The 15606-nt window shown below is 37.7% G+C and overlaps 1 protein-coding gene across 8 annotated transcripts in view; it reads left to right on the top strand.

The window, feature by feature from the left end:
* Nucleotides 1-15606, top strand: part of SH3D19 (SH3 domain containing 19) — a 240069-nt gene that overhangs the window by 77645 nt on the left and 146818 nt on the right. The gene's annotated exons all lie outside the window — the stretch shown is intronic.

The raw sequence follows: 15606 nt of genomic DNA, 5'->3' as shown, positions 1-15606 counted from the left end.
AGTATTATATTTTTATGAGGTTTATTAAAGATTAAGAAATAAAGAAAATACAAAATAAGAAAGCACGTGCCTAAGAGGGCTGAAAGGCCCATTCAATTTCACTTACTCTACATGTTGAGCATGTGCTTGGGAGCGGAAGCAGGGAGCGAGAGTAGGTGGTACAGTCAGTTTAAATAGCCATTGTGTTCTCAAACTCAGATGAGGACTCAGGGAGATTATAGGGCAATCTGGGAACTAGCAAGGACTTCTGGGGATTGAAGTCTGGGGTTCAAATCTCCATTTTTACATGAATGAACTTCCAGGGAAAAGAGACTTCTGGGTCTTACTAGACAAAATCCAGAAAATGTGGGAAAGATCCTAGAGAGGAATGACTTTAAGACCTGGGTTCTAATCTCAAGCAACACATAATATGGACTTGACATAAAAATATAATATATAAAATGGCAGGTTTTCTTTGTGCATTTTTGCGTCCACATACCACAACTTGTTTAGCCCTTAAAATCCCCTTCTCCTATTGCTGAATTTGTCCCCAAACCTCCATTTTGAGGGAAGGGTCCAGGCCAGATATCCTTCTTTCTTTGGATATTTGTCCCCATATCCACTGTTAACCGGGGGGGGGGGGGGGGGGGGGGGTGAAACAGATCTACAAGTCAGAAAAACTAAGTCTTTAATCAGGAAAGAGGTAGTGTTTACTATTTCGGCCACCACACAGAGTCAAATGCCTAAAAACTACACAGAACCAAAGGCTCCGGTACTCTGGGAACAGTATAACAGTATCTCTGAGGCGATCACCCCACTAGATGATTCTCTAAAGAACAATAGAATTTGAGGAACTTGTATGTCATTGGGGGAACTAAAGGACAGGGAAGTATGCTTGATTGATATTACCGTGACTACAAGGAAATGTAAAAATTAAATCTCTAATAAAAATATTATATTTTAAGAGATTTATTAATGATCATTAGAAATCAAGGAATAAAGAAGATACAAAATAAAGACCACGTGCCCATGGCTGATCAGCCAGTTCAAACACTTGCCTTACCACCACCAAGCTCAGGACAGGAAGTAAAGAGGTGGGACCTTCCATGTCCCCACCTAATATCCCCTATCTACAGGAAGTATGTAATGACAGCAAGTCAGTGGGCTCCTGGGAAATGTAGTTCTTTTTTAGGGTAACAGATTTTCAGTTATACAGAAATGAGAAGTTCAAACTAAACTCACTGTATACAGTCTTGGGTAAAGAGGCAGGGGTATCAGGGAAAGGGCTTTTATACAATGGGAGAAAAACTACAAGGACAAAAAGGTACTTAACATTTTATTTAGGTCTACTAGTTCCACCCAACTAGGACCATTAAGTACCTTAAGGTCTGTTATTCAGTCTGAAATGGCTAAGTCTGACACTTCCCTATGGATGAATTCTCAGGGGACAGGACTAGAATTGGGGTTTACTTTTCTAGCCCCATTTTGTGTCTTCTTCCATTAGAATAAGCAGTTAATAAATATTTGTTGACTTGATTGTTCCTTAATCATCAAGCATACGATTTGTCTCCAGTTTTCTTCTGATATAAGTAGCATTGCTCTGAACATTTTAATATAAATGGGACCTTTTTTCTAGTACTGGGGTACATATTCCCATTGGTGACATCTCAACTATGATTCTTCCCTGTGTTGTCATTTAAAATGGTTTATAGGCTAAAAATAAAACCAACAAATAAAAACCACCCAGCAACAACAGTGTATACCTTGCTAAAGAATCAGAAATATACCTGTTATTTTAGTGTTGGGATTTTGAAATATCATTAAGAAACTTGCCTTATCTAAAAATGAAAATAATTATGACCCATCTACACATGGTCCTGCTTCATGCCCTTGCTGATCTCATCTACCTCAAGGTAGTGGTAAGGATGAAACAAGATGAAATGTGTGAAAGTACCTGAAAAACTGATTTGCTAACCCATTATGGACAGTAGTTTTATCATTAATTTATCATTTTCATCTTATTGAAGCTCTTAATTTTTTTATAGATGGCCTTCCTTTCCCCCAACCTAGCTGCTTTATTCTATAGAGTATAAATTGAGTGGAGCTGTCATATCAGTATGTACCAACATTTTGTAACCTTTATTTTTAATTCTATGTTTTTTCCAAGAAAGTAGAATTAATTCAAAGCTTTGACAATGGTGATTAGTATTCATTTAAATTTCTGTATGCTCTATTTCTTCATTTAAAAAAAATTAGTGGAAAAAGCAATGGATGTCTGTCGAAGTTGGAGGTAATAGGGACCCAAAGTCACCATTTTAGCCTGAATGCCTCTAACCCTGGACATAATTGTGAAAATTTCTTTAGTGAAGAGGAAGAGCTTTTTTTCCGAGCTCCTCTTTACCTACATTGTCCATTCCTCTAACCCTGATCTACTCATTCTTTCAGCCACCCTTTCCCCATACAAATTCATTAATCCTATCTCATTACCCTTCTTTCATATTCCAGTCTTTTCTATTTGGCATAGGTGGTGGTAATGAATTAATCCAATAACCTAATTCTAACTCATATGTTAGCCAAGTAAGTGATGTGTTTTTCTTCCCAAGAATCATCATGCTTTAACCCAGCTAAAATTTCTAACTCCCTTAATAAAGTATCACATGAATATGGGAATTTGGAGTATCCTTAGTAGCTTGGTGAGGGTGAATCTTTGGATCAAGACAGTCTTCTTTTTCCATGTCCCACCCTCAACTCCCTCTTTACAAAAGGAAAAGTCCCAAGGAGCATTGGTTTAAGGTCTTGACCAAAGGAATAAGGACTCCAGAGATAGGAGTGGTATTTTATGAGTTGAGAGTTGTGAACAAGAGTAGGATGACTGAGGCAGAAATTGGATGAGTCCTGATGTTGAAGTAAAGAAATTGGAAACAAGATAATTTGGAGCATTAAACCTGGGCCTTTAAGGTTTAATTCAAATCCCAACAAATTCCCAGAATTTCATGGAGCTTTCTCTAGTTCTTGCTCAGTGGTAGGATCTCAGTTCTTACTTCCAACTGTTCTTCCTTACCATTCTGCCAAGGCAGAATTTTCTCACTATTCTAATGATCTGTTTTCTAAGTCTATTCCATACTCAGCTTAGGTTTTAAAGAGTCATTCATTCATTCAACAAGCAATTATTAAGCATCTCCTATACTGGGGTCCTTCTCAATTTCTTGATGTTTATTGAACACTATTGGAGCATATGGGCACCATTGTTTCCTCTTACTACAAGACCAGTTTCTTGTCTTTTACAGACATTTGCTTTTTGTTAAACTGGGAAAAAAAAAACACAGGACTATTAAATAGTTAGAAAAACCACTTTTTAATTAGGGGAAGAGGAGTGTGTGCATTATTACGCCTCCTCACTGAGCTCTTAGCCACAAAACCTCACAGAGACCCAGACTCTGGCTGCTCAGGTCACAGACCCCTGGGAGTCTCACCACTTAGATGAAAACTCCAAAGAGCCATTAAAGTTGAGAAGCTTAAATACCTTTTTAGGAGAACTGGGGACTGAGGATGAGAGAAGATGATAGTTGATTGACTTTACAAAGGTAACTAAGAAAAATTAGGGGTGAGAGACTGATGCTTTACAATGGATATAAATGGAAAAGATCCAGCCAAAGACTGGACTACCTCAGTAAAGGACTTTGGCCTAAGGAGAGAAACTATTGGGACAAAAAGAGATATTTAACATCTGATGGGATTAGCCCTCCCCACCTAAACTACTTTTGGGTCTGGTTAGTCTGAGACTTTGAAGTTGGGCTTTTTCCCTCAGGGGAAACTCATGTGACTGAGTTCAAACTTGAGGTCTTCACCTTCAAGCTAACTAAACTCGGGGTCCTCAGATCTCACTAGGCTTCAAGTTTGGGGGTCTCTAGATTCCTTGTCAATACTTTCTAGTAATGTTCTTTGTAATTTCTGCTTGGTAATGAGTTGTAGCCAACTCACTGATCATCAGGTTTTTTATTGCCCTTTGAGTAACCTACAAGGAACTCTGCAGAGATCAGTAGTATTTTCTTATTCACAGCCATAGAGCATCATTGAAAGAAGATGAGTAAAAATATGGACCTTTGTTAACTGAGAAGAGTTTAGACTAGATTTAAAGTGGGGATATAAAGAGTTCTGGGAAATGTCCTTTCAGTAAAGGTGATGCCAATCTAGTTGGAGATAAAGGAAATTTACAAAAAATAATTAACAAGACAAGACTACAGATGCTAAGGGACTCATAAATGATGGAGTTGATGAAAACTGGGAGAAGGGAGTGATCCTTCAAGAGCTGGGACAGCTGGCTATGGTTTCATGGGATTCCATGCATTTGGTATGATTTGTAAACCTTGAAGTTTCAGGCTCAATTCCTCTGTTTTCTCACTACAAATGGGTTATTTTTACTAACAAAAAAAGCTGCACTTGAATAATTCCAAATTCTCTTTGAAGATATATGTTTCATAATGTTTTTAGCACTTGAATCAAGAAAATTATTGGCTCTAGAGTCAGATTCTGATTCTCGTTATCATTGTGACCTTGGACAACTACTCCCAATCTCAGTTTTCTCATTGGTAAAATTATGGAATTGGAATTATTGGCCTCAGAAGTCTTCTAGCCCAAGCTCAATAGGAAATTATAACTCATTAGATGGGGGGAGGGGGGCTATTATGGGACAGTGGAAACAAAACTGGAATTAGATTTAGAAAACCAAACTTATGCCGGTTGACCTTAGACAAGTCATTTAATCTCTCCTTACCTCAGTTTCTCCTCTATAGCTGGGACCTTTGACCTATAATTCTCAAGAGTTGGACCGGACATCCCTAACAGACTTTCATTCAGTTTCTTCTTGACTATCTCCATCGATAGGAACCTCACTGCCTTCCAAGGAGGCTCTTTTTATATTTGAACAGCTCTAATTTTCAGAACATTCTTCCTTGCTTTGAACTGAAATCTACCCTCCCATGATTCCTTTTGTTGTTACCATTTATTTTTATTTTTTATATATAATATGTAACATAATATAACACATGATTTGTTATGATTCTTAATTTTCTCCTTTGGGGTTAGGCAGAATTAGTCTCATCTCTCTTAAAAGGGACATAGAGAGCCTTAGAACTCAAAAACGTGAATTTAAGTCCTATCCCTGCTCCTACTTGGCCACTTAACTTCTCTGGACTTCTGTTTCTTTTTCTGTTAATGAAGGAGTTAGATCTTTCCTGCTGATTTTAGCTCTTAATTTCAGTTTGAATCCTGCGAAGAGTCAGCTTTACAATTCTTTAATTTATAGAGAGGCTTGACCAGAAAGGTACATGGTTCATCAGCCTGACAAACAATCTCTTTTTAAATGATTTTTACAGCATTCTCTTCATTGTATTTTGGCAGATCTGTTTTTGGTCAATTGAAGACCACAAGCCAGAAGCCAGAAAATAGGAAAATATTGAAGGAGCAAACTTCTTCCTTAGAGAAGAGAAAAGCCCACCTGGTGTGGGATGATAGGCAGCACACTGTTTAATGATCTAATGTTTTAACTTTGACACTTTCCATTTCCTTTTTGTAATTCTAGAGAGAAACAGGAAAGTTAACTAGAGGGAAACAGAATTCCAGCTAGAATATAGAGTATCAAATGTCATTAAGCCATCTCATCTTACAATTGAGGAAACTGAGTCCATGAAAATTTCAGTGACTTGACTAAACCTACACAGCTGTCAGTGACAAAAGTCAGTCTCCAAATTCTGCCTTTAAGACCAGGGCTGTTCCCAATGTGCTCTGCTAACTCTGGATCTACTTAAAAGAGATTAAAAAGATTTATCACCTGAAAGGTTAGTAACCAGGATAAAAATGAAATTTTTCCTAGTTTTGTGGCAGATGAAACTTGGGTGATGCATCTTGGTTAGCTTCCTTCTTGAGCAACCTCAGTTCAACTACTGTAAAATGAGGGAGTTGCACTAGAGAGCCTCTAAGATCTCCCCATTCCAAATCTGTGATCCAGAGGAATATGAAACCTTTAAGCCTGCTCTGTGGATATGAAAACAAAAGCAGAACTGTCACTGCCTTCAAGGTGTTGTCCTGTCCCTCAATGGAATGGAATGACATGTGGATGAATAAGGAAATATAAAAGAACATACAAAGTAAATTTAAATAATTGGGGGAAAAGGGTAGGAAGGATACTAAATCTACTTATTTATTTATTTGTTTGTTTGAGGTTTTTTTTTGAACCCTTACCTTCTGTCTTAGAATCAATACTGTGCATTGCTTTTAAGGCAGAAGAGGGGTAAGGGCTAGGCAATGGGGGTCAAGAGACTTGCCTAGGGTCACACAGCTTGGAAGTGTTTGAGGTCAAATTTGAACTCGGGGCACCTGGCTCTCAATCTACTGAGCTACTCAGCTTTCCCCAGGATATGTAATTTAAGGGTTCATTAGAAACTTTAAAAGAAAAAGAAAAAGAGCAACGCCAAAGAAAATGTTGGAGTCAGATAGATGTGGATCAAAAGCATTCTATCTTTCTCATCAATGGTTTTATTTTGGGTTGTGGTTCTGTATGTGTGCTCTTATAACAGTGACCAATATGAAAACATGTTTTGCATGATAATAATAAAAAAAATTTTAAAGGCAAGAATATTACTGTCAGTGTTTTGTGATTTTTGAAAATCCTGTCTTCATATCTAACTCTTTTTTCTTTAACCCTTAAAATCTTAGAATAACTAGTATATTGGTTCTAAGACAAAGGAATGGTAAGGCTTAAGTGACTTGCCCAGGGTCACATAACTAGGAAGTCTCTGAGGACAGATTTGAATTCAGAACTTCTTATCTCTAGTCCTGACTCTCAATCCACCTAACTGCCCCCATGTCCAATTCTTGATCTTCCTGTGGATCATGCTGTCCATGGCATTTTGTTGGCCAAAAATATTGGAGTAGTTTAACAGTAGGTCTATTTATTTCTTTTTTCCTTCCTTCCTTCCTTCTTTCTTTCCTTCCTTCCTTCCTTCCTTCCTTCCTTCCTTCCTTCCTTCCTTCCTTCCTTCCTTCCTTCCTTCCTTCCTTCCTTCCTTCCTTCCTTCCTCCTTTCCTTTCCTTTTTCCTTTTCCTTTCCCTTTCCCTTTCCCTTTCCCTCTCTCTCTCTCAATATACATGCATACATATATTTGTTTTTAGACTTCTTTCCTTTGCCCTAGTTAGAATTGCAGCAGTCACTCTTGGCTTACCCAATACTGATTGGCACAGAATTCTTAGCTTGTTCCATTTATCCAGCCTGAGAGGATTCTCATCTCTTTTGGGCAGCCTGGTGGCTTTTGGTTCCCATGAGCTCAACATATTGCTGTTTAACTTGTTGCAGATATCAAATCATCTTTAGCCCTGCTGGAGCTCAGAACTCTTGCCCTCCAGTTATCACCAGCCTCAGCATCCCCTAGTAGTCAGGATTAGAGCCTAAGCCACCATATCAGACCCAATGGGCATCTTAAAAAGATGTTAAAACCAGTGTGTCCAGCCCTTACTGTTGAGCTAAATGGACAGTGTCTATACAAGAAAATCCCTTTTATTTGCTTCCACAACCTGATTTGTCAAGCCAGGATCTGAGATCATTTTCTGTTACATGATCCAGACATGGCACTCAACTTGGAGTCCATGCTTTATGTAGTACAGATGAATTAGATTCCACAGGACTGCAAAAACTTGTACGTGTGATTATTGAGCAAACTATCAGTTGGTGAGTTTCCCTATGATTCTGGGGACAATTCTATAATAGGTAATAAACAAGAAGCTTGTAAACACATTGGGAAAACAGGGGCAATTACTTCTAGCCTGTGTGGGCTCATTAAGAACAAGTCATGCCAGACTAATCTCATCTCCTCTTTTGACAGTTACCCTATAATAGTAATAATAATAATAATAATAATAATAGTTAAGGTTTTCAAAATACTTTAAATACAAAGATCTCATATGACCCTCTCATGTGAGCTAGGTGCTATTATTATCCTCATTTTACAGATAAAGAAACTGAATTTCTGAGAGCTTAAATGAATTACTTATGTATTCCTACTTAATGTGTCTGAGGCAAAATTCAAACCCAGGACTTTCTGACTCCACTCCAAGTCCATGACTTCTTCACATTACCTCTCTAGTCATAATGTGCTGAGATTTTAGTAAAACATTTTATAAAATCTCTTACTGTATCTTCATGGATGAGATGGACTGTGATCTATGTTTTGTTAGATAAATTTAGGAAAGGTTGAATCACTGGATCCAAAGTGGGTTGATCACTGTCTGCCTGGAAGGAGATTGCTAGTGCTGTACCAACATTCTCTGATGGAGAGCCCTATTCTGTGCAGACATTTTTGTCAATGATTTGAATGGCGGTACTAGATGGTTTGTTTATAAAATTTGTCAATAATTTAATGTTGTAGGATAAAATCAAGATTCAAAAAGCTTTTAGTGGATTTATTAGACCTCAGAGAATGTTCCACCCTGGGGAAGGACCAATAGTTTCCAAATCAAGATCCAAATGATAGTGTAAGCCAGAAGGCTAGGCTGGGTAAGAGCCCAGAATTGAGGAATGGCCAAGATTCAAGGGGCCTCTGATGGAAGCTGAGGGCCAGAGCAGCAATTTCCAGCCAAAACTATCTGCTGGGTATCTGGATGGAAGCTACAAGTAGTGCTGGCAACAACTGTTTGCTGGAATCTGGCTTCTGGGAGATGGATGCTCCACCCCTTCGTTGCATTGCTATATGGTCCCATGACTTCATAACCTGGACTGGTTTCTGCCCTCATATCTTTGATATTGTGAGAATTGATACTTGATAGGCTTGAATTATGGTTTGGCTCTAGTAAGATGAAATAAATTTGGATTAAGCATAGAGTATTAAACTTAGATTTTTTAAAATTAGCTATGGGAGCACAAGATAAAGGAGATGCAGCTAGAAAATTGCTTATATAAAAAAGATTTCAAGATTTAACAGAGAGCAAATCATTAGTGCAAAGTATGGCAGTCAAAAAAAATTAAGTAATCTTCTATTAATAATGTTATTACATTGTCCAGAATTCAAGATATCAATGAAAACTATTTTTTTAATTTTCTATTTTAAAAAATGTATATATTTATATTTAATTTTTAAATACTATTACATGTTAATATAGAATACTACTATTTCATTATTACATTAATTTACTACATCATAATATGCTATAATATATTAGCATGCTATGATGTGATATACTATTATCATTTTATTGTTATCTTTGATGTGTCATTGGAGTGGGGAAATTCTTTATAAAGAACTCTTTCTACCAGTACCATGGTAACTGCTGTGGTGTTAGAGAGCTGTCAAGGCCATTGAGAGATTAAAATATTCTCAGGATCACATAGCCAGTAGGTGTCAATACTGAACTTTATCCCAGCATTTTCTCTTTGTGAGACCAGCTCACTTTCTATTCCCTACAATGCATCTCTTTTGAGAGCCGAGTCTGTGGTCTCCCAAAGTTGGGGGTCCTTCTGACTAGGTGGAGCGGTCAGGCAAATAATGAAGAGGTGAGAGACAGCTGAGTGCTCAGAACTGTGCTTAGGGGTCACACAGCTGTTCTGCCATTGCATGGAGTTTGCATTTATTTTATAGCTTCAGTGAGTACATGCTTTTCTGGCACACAATCATTTTTCAACATACATGATCTTCTACAGATAATTGGATGTGTCACACATTAACAAATCACTTAATCAACATTCTGTGATCATTTACCATGTTGCCACAACAGAAATATTCATGATAGAGATGAATGACATGGATAGGGTGATCTGTAGGTTAGTTCCTCCTGACTTTTGGGATGACCAGCTAGGAGAATCATTGTTGCTTTTGATCAGCTTTCACAATCAATCATAATTACTTAGGAGATAGGTAACAAAACATTTTGTAGCTAGGTACGGGGTTAGAGGGTAATTTAAAGCAGACCAGAATTGGAATTTTCCTCAATTTCCAATTAACATTTTTCTTGTGTTTCATTAAGGCACCTTGGCAATGTTGCCTGGTTATCGTAAACATGATGAACCAGCAAAGTGTGTCAGTAACTTATGTTTCAGAGGAGTGATTGATTGGGATGCTTGTGTGTTTGGCTAATAATAGGTATGGGGCATCTAAGTGTACATCTGCTAAGAAGGAAGAGGGAGGAGTAATGGGTAATGATCTTTAAGTTTTAATTCTGTGAACGTACTCTTTTTAGGGTAATAATCTGGGGGGATTAAAGTGGGACATATGTGTGTTAATCCTGTAAGTGTTTGCTCTTATATTATTTCTCCTGTGCTGGGAAGAGGACAATTCCATTAGTAAGGGAAGTTAGAGGGAGAAGTCACACAGAGGGGGTTTCAGTGGGTGCCTCATCTTTTCTGAAGACTGCTCTGCAGCCTTCCATTTCCCAAACTGTGACTCTGTCAGACAGCTGGGGTATGATAGCTCTCCACACATTTCACTACATATATGGATATTAATAATTTGGAGTCCAACCATAGGATGACATGGGACAGTAGAAAGAACATTATATTTGGAGTCAGTAGATTTAGGAGTCTAAATTCTGATTTTAAAGTGTATGTGTAGGGATAGCTAGGTGACTCAGTAGATTGAGAGCCAGGCCTAGAAATAGGAGGTCCTGAATTCAAATCCAACCTCAGACTCTTCCTGGCTGTATGACCCTGGACAAGTCACTTAACCCCCATTGCTTAGTCCTTACTGCTCCTCTGCCTTGGAACCAATACACACTATTGATTCTAAGATGGAAGGTAAAGGTTTAAAAATAAAAATAAATAAATAAAAATTTTAAAGTATATGTGTAGGGGCAGCCGGGTGGCTTGGTGGATTGAGAGCCAGGTCCAGAAACAGGAGGTCCTCGGTTCAAATATAGCCTCAGACACTTCCTACCCTGGGCAAGTTGTCCTACACTTCCCCACTCTTCTGCCTTGAAATCATTACACAGTATTGATTCCAAGACAGATGGTAAGAGTTTTCTTCAAAATGTACATATAATTGACAAAAATTCTTGGAGTTAGAATGGATGATAGTGGTTAGGTAATCTAACCCCTCCCTGAAAATATCAAACCATTCTGCTATATTCTCATGATTACCTATTTTCCAATAAGTATCTATCCTCATTAGTTGCGTTACTGTGAACAAGTCTAGCTCTCTGAACCTGTTTCCTCAAATATATAATAAAGGGGTTGACTATCTGAACTTCAAGGGGTGGGGTGACATAAAGGGCATGATGGCAATCTCAAAATATTTAATGATTCACAGATATATAGAATTGAAGAGGACCTTAGAGGTCACCTGGTCCAACCTGTATCTGAACTGGAATTCCCTCTACAATATTTCCTCAAATGATCATCCAGACTCCAGTGAAAGAACAATACTTACTATCTTCCTACTTATCTCCTTAGATATTATGATTTACTTTCTGACACAGATACATGGAATTTTTTAGGGATAGTCTTTTCAGGCATGTGACACTCAGAGCAATGATCCCATTGCATGTCACTTAGGATTTCATGTATTAGCTATTGTAAAGTAATTTTGCTTGACTTTGGAGAAAAGAACAAGAGCAAATGGATGGAAATTATCAGGAAGAAGATATTTCCTCACTATCAGGCAGATTTCCTAAGAATTAGAATTGTGCAAAAATGGAAAAGCTACTTTGAGTGACATAATTTTCCTATTATTTGAAGTATTTCTCAAAGGGAGGGAAGGTAGATAATCATGAGAATAGACCAGAATGGTTATATCATCAACCTAAGAATTTTACCCAGTTACTCATACATTTATTAAATGTAGTTTTTCTATAAGTCAAAAATGGTAGATGTTAGAGATACAAAGACTAATATGAAATAGTCCCATCTCTCTGAGAACTTATATTCTAGTTTTGCTACTTCAATAACTAAATTACTTTTTTTTAGAATATTTTTCCATGATAATATGATTCATGTTCTCTCTCTCCCCTCCTCCCTCCCCACTCCTGGAGCTGACAAGCAATTCTATTAGTTTATATATGTCTTATTAATCAAAACCTATTTCTGTATTATTCATATTTGTAATAGAGTAATCTTTTAAACACTACAACCCCAAATCATATACGCATATAACCCGAATGATAAATAATATTTTTTCTTTTTCTTTTCTACTTTCATAGTTCTTTTCTCTAGATGTGGATAGCATTCTCTTTCATAAGTTCCATGGGACTCTTCATGATCATTGCATTGCTATTAGTAGCATAGTCTATTACATTTGATTGTCCCACAATATTTCACTTTCTGTGTACAATGTTCTCCTGGTTCTGCTCATTTCACTCTGCATCAGTTCATGGAGGTCTTTCCAGTTCATATAGAAATCAAGCAGTTCATCATTCCTTATAGCATAATAATGACTAAATTTCTTGATTGAGAACTGATAGACACACCTTTTACCAGATTCTGTTATATTATGAAGAGTATTTTATATTCATTGCTATTTTAGTTTCCTGAAATCTACATTGGTACTCCATAGGTTCAGAGTTCTCTTTAGAGTCAGTCAGGATCATTAGAGTTGTTAAATCCATCTTAAAGCCTAAACAAACAAAATACAAGCAATTTTATTAAGCTCAAGGTTTGTTATCTACCTTTCAGGGTCATCAAAGCATCCCAACTCTAAATGTCTCAATGAATTCAGAAGATTTTATTCTTTGATTTACTTTCCTTATCTTGTTTCAAAGATTTAAATGACATTTATATTACATTTAACTCTCAGTATGATGGGAAATGGATTAAAGTGTAAATCAATGTAAACTCCAGTAATCTAGAAGAGAGGTTCATAGGATCATAGTTTTAGAGCTGGTAAGGATCTTACAAATTATCTAGTTGAAATTCCTTCATTTTATAAATGAGATAACTGAAGCCCAGAGATGTTATTTAACTAAGAGGGCATCTAGGTAGAAGTGACACACAAGAGATTTCAATATTGGGCAAATCATTTAGGCTTTCACCACCTCAGTTTCCTTATCTGTCTAAAAATGAGGGGTTAGGCTACTTAATGAGCCAGTGACTAGACAACTTCCAAGGTCCTTTCCAGCTGAATCTTGGATTCCAAATTCAGTGTTTTGCCCATATAAGTTGAAGTAAGAATTAAAAGGAAAAAATGGATGCAAGCTTAGTCAATCAGTAAACTCTGTTGTTGTTGTTGTTATTGTTGTTGAGTTGTTTCAGTAATGTCTGACTTTGTGACTCCCATTTGGGATTTTCTTGGCAGATATGAAAGTGATTTGTCATTTCCTTCTCCTGGACTGACAGATGAGAAAACTGAAGCAAACAGGATTAAGTGATTGGCCCAGGGCAACTAGTATCTGAGGTCAGCTTTGAACTCAGATTTTCCTGGCCCAGTGCTCTATCCATTGTGCCACCAAGATGCCCAAATTTTTATTAAAAGCTTCTATGTCCCAGGAGAAGTGCCAGAAATAAAAGTAGGAAAAAGACAGTACCTGCCTTCAAGGAACTTATCATTTAAGGAAAGAAGTCAATGCACAAAAGAAAACTGAAAGTATCAGGGAGGGGAAGGTACCCAAGCCTGGGGACATGATAAAGAAATCTTGTGATTCCAAATCCAGTGTTCTTTCCACTTCTAGTGCCATACTGCTTCCCAAAATTAAAGAATCCATGTTGAGTTGGAGATTCTAGGAGGATATCAAGGTGGAGATATCCAGGAGACAGAAGTCCTAGACCAGAGTTCTGGGAGAGATTGGGATTGGAGATATAGATTTGGGAGCCATCTTCATAGGCTTTTCTTATCATTGAATCTATGGGATCACATGAAGTTGCCAAGGTAGAGAGGAAGGTCAAAAACATACCTTTAGTAAATATCCCCACTTGAGATGTGGAAAGAGAATGAGAAATCAGTTAAGGAGACCCCAAGGAGCAACTAGAAAGATCATAGGAGAACCAGGAAAGAACAATTTCAGGGAAGCCAGGGGAAGAGATCATATTTATTTTTTTAAACATTATTTTATTTGGTCATTTCCAAATATTATTCATTGGAAACAAAAATCATTTTCTTTTCCTCCCCCACCACCACCACCTCTCCCATAGCAGATGTAGGATTCCACTGGGTATCACATGTGTCCTTAATTCGAACCCATTTCCATGTTGTTGGTATTTGCATTAGAGTATTCATTTAGAGTCTCTCCTCAGTCATATCCCCTCAACCCCTATAGTCAAGCAGTTGCTTTTCATCGGTGTTTTTACTCCCACAGTTTATCCTCTGCTTGTGGATAGTGTTTTTTAGATCCCTGAAGATTGTTCAGGGACATTGTATTGACACTAATGGAGAATTCCATTATGTTTGATTGTACCACAGTGTATCAGTCTCTGTGTACAATGTTCTCCTGGTTCTTCTCCTTTCACTCTGCATCACTTCCTGGAGGTTGCTCCAGTCTCCATGGAATTCCTCCAGTTTATTATTCCTTTTAGCACAATAGTATTCCATCACCAACATAGCTATTCCCCAATTGAGGGGCATCCCCTCATTTTCCAATTTTTTGCCACCACAAAGAGTGCAGCTAAGAATATTCTTGTACAAGTCTTTAAGAGATCATATTTAGGAGAAAGAAAGTGGTCAATAATGGCAAGTGCTATATATATATGAAGGATTATCAGGAAAAACCTATAGAAGGTGAAATTTAAGCTGAGACTTGAAGGAAGCCAGGGAGGCCAGGTCAGAGATGAAGTGGCAGAGAATTTCAGGTATGGAATAGCCATTGAAAATGCAGTCAAGAGGTGAAGTATCTTGTGCCAGGAACAATAAGGAAGCCACGTCACAGAAACACAGTATATGGAGAAGAGTAAGGTGTCAGGAGGCTGGAGAGATGGGGTGGGTGGGGAAAGCAGGTTATGAGGGGGATAGGAATGCCTCTGAGGGTTGTATATTTGATCCTGGAGATGATAGGAAGTCAGTTATTGGAGTTCATTGAATAGTGGGGAGTCCTGGTTAGATATGTGCTTGAAGATCCTTGTGCCAAACTGAATGGATGAATGATGGACTGAATGGGGAAAGACTTAAAATCTGCAAAGTGCTTTTCATACATTATGTCATCTGAACCTCTCAACAACCCTGAGAAATAAGTACCACAGATATTATTATTCCTATTTACAGATGAGGAAACTGAGTCTTAGAGAGATTAAGTGGTCACACATCTATGGAATGTCAGCAATAGGATTTGAACTCAGGTTTTTTGGACTATCCACCATGCCACATTGCTTCTCTCTGTAGGATTAGAATAATAGAGCCAAATAGAAGTCACTGCATTTCCTCATAATCATTTCTTATACTGCTTTTGGGTGTTTGGGTCCAGATTTTTTTCTTCTGTCCTTGATGTCAAGAAATTAGGACTCCAAATCTGCCGTTCCATGCTCTGTCTTGTTCTCTCTTAGCTTCTGGGCTTAATCATGGCGACTCCGTGTTTTAACAGAAATGGAGTTTTCACACAGCACCCAGCACTTCTTGGCATCAAGATTCATCACTGCTTTTCGCAGTGGGAAAGGGAGGAAAAAATGAAAGAAAAAGAAAAGGATGTTGTTCTCAAACAGGACTTTCCATGATCACTTAGTATAAAGGC

The sequence above is a fragment of the Monodelphis domestica genome, chromosome 6 (genome assembly GCF_027887165.1).
Source record: "Monodelphis domestica isolate mMonDom1 chromosome 6, mMonDom1.pri, whole genome shotgun sequence".
NCBI lineage: Eukaryota > Metazoa > Chordata > Mammalia > Didelphimorphia > Didelphidae > Monodelphis > Monodelphis domestica.
Note: the sequence above shows the minus strand (reverse complement) of the source record. Positions and strands in the feature narration are given on the sequence as shown.